This window comes from Phacochoerus africanus, chromosome 13, assembly GCF_016906955.1.
Source record: "Phacochoerus africanus isolate WHEZ1 chromosome 13, ROS_Pafr_v1, whole genome shotgun sequence".
In the NCBI taxonomy this organism is placed as follows: Eukaryota; Metazoa; Chordata; class Mammalia; order Artiodactyla; family Suidae; genus Phacochoerus; species Phacochoerus africanus.
The window spans coordinates 15,463,847-15,466,248 of NC_062556.1; positions in this window are offsets into that span (position 1 = coordinate 15,463,847).

The window sequence follows — 2,402 nt, forward strand, 5'->3', positions numbered from 1 at the left end:
TCCCCCTGCTGAAGGCTAGATCCCCTACAGGCTTTGTGGTTGGTTGGTATGCAGCGTATTGTAGCAGGAGCTGCTGGAGGATGTGCTTCACGAAAAGATGGAGTAAACTGAGAAGGAGGAAGATAAGGGCTACAAGAGGAAATATAACCAACATAGGGAGAGGGATGCGTTTAGGAAGATGTAATGAAAAACTCCAGGATGACTGCTGTTCGCCAGTTCAGGATGGCACCCAGTCCAGAATGGATGAAAAGCCCCCAGGTGAGACTTCTTCAAGAAGGTGAAATTGATAGGGCCGATGCATCTTATATCTTGAGAGATTTAGACATTTAGAAAGTTTTCATTTAATCCCCCCATTGGAAAGTACAGTGCCTCTTACCAGTGCCTCTGGTCTTTCAGTTCAAAGCTTCTCTTTTTACCTTCTGTGGAATAAACCTCCAGTCTTTTACCAGAGTAGGATAGGTAATATAGGCACCTGCCTGCTTCTTTTTAACTTGAAGTATAGTTGATTAATAATATTATATTAGTTTGAGGTGTGTAACATAGTGATTCAATATTTTTATAGATTGTATTCCATTTAGTTATTTTAAAATAATGGATATATTTTTCTGTGCTGTATAATATGTCCTTGTTGCTTATTTAACCTTATATGTAGTACTTAGCTGTTGCTTAAATAGATTTTCAACCAGTCTTCTTACCTACCACCTTCTGTCTTCACTTCCAGAGGAATCTGGTGTAATCAGTTACTGATTTTGCTGCTGCTGGTGGAGTATGGGTCTGTAGAATAGAACATGTTGTTCTCATTTTCTTGGTCTGTTACTCCCTTACCACTCACCCATTGTCTAGCTGGCCTCCAAATTTTTTTTGTCTTTTCTTCCATTCTTTCCAACTTTATGTGCTTATGCCTTAAAAAAATTCCCGTTACTGTCATTTTAGTGAGGTTTCAGGAAGGAAGGTATATGGCAAGAGTTTAATCTGTTACCTTCTTTAGACAGAACGTCTGGCATATATATATATATATGTATATTTTATTTTATGATTTTTATTTTTTCCATTATAGTTGACTTACAGTGTTCTGTTAATTTCTGCTGTACAGCAAAACAACCAGTCATACATATGTATATATATTTATTCTTTTTCTCACATTATCCACCATCACGTTCCATCACAAGTGACTAGATATAGTTCCCAGTGCTATACAGCCAGATCTCACTGCTTATCCACTCCAGAGGCAATAGTTTGCATCTATTAACCCCAGACTCCCAGTCCATCCCTTTCCCTCCCCCTCCCCCTTGGCAACTACAGGTCTCTTCTCCAAGTCCATGAGAGAAATTCTGGTATAGATTGCAACTATGACATATTTCAGAACTTTTTATTATGGAGCATTTCAAATATCTGCAAAATACAGATAATGTGAATCAACTCCCCTCCCCCACCATCTTATTCATCACCCAATTTCAACAATGACCAGTTTATGGTCAACATGGTTTCCTCCATACGTCTTCCTGTCTTTCTCCTGGATTATTTTGGAGCAAATCCCGGATATCATCTCATTTGTAAGCCAAAAATGGATGTGAATATAATGATCCAGTACACAGTGATAATAATAATGGTCCAATAATGGATGTGAAGCGCTTGAGTAACTGCATCTCAAGCGTGAATGTCTGCTGAGGGTACTTCCAATGGTAACTAATCCCCTCTAGAGTGTGGGTTCCTAATTAGTGTACTTCAGATGGGAATGGCCTCTAGGGTGTGGATCAGAGTGAATTTATACACACACATATCACACTGTAAATAGTAAAGTGTTTTAAAGTAAACCACCATCCAGACACCCTAACAGTGTGAAATCTAGGTGAATTCATGGGTTTTGTTATCTGACCAGAGGAGAGATATTAGGAAGTAGAGTTTATTTGTGGAGAAAGATGGAGAACTTGAGATAATGTTGGTCACACAACAAGAAATAGAGATGATTGTTAATTTATGATTAGGGCCCAGAGACAGGTCAGGCTGGGTATTCATAATTCATAGTCGTTCTTATGGAAATTGGAGTTCCCCGTCGTGGTTCAGTGGTAGCGAGCCCAACTAGCATCCATGAGGACAAGAGTTTGAACCCTGGCCTTGATCAGTGGGTTAAGGATCTGATGGCTGGGATCTGGCGTTGCTGTGACTGTGGCATAGGCTGGCAGCTGCAGCTTTGATTCAACCGCACATGCCACAAGTGTGGCCCTGAAAAAAAAAAAAAAAGAATTGAGAGCACAAGTGGCTTGTTCAAATGAGAGGGGCAGAAAGAATGGCCTGAATTGGGTGGGAGAAGAAAAGGTGACACCTGTTTGAATGGGATTTGGGAGGTGACACTTGCAACTTCCAGTACAACACTTCATCACAGAGGGTGTGGTGTAAACAGC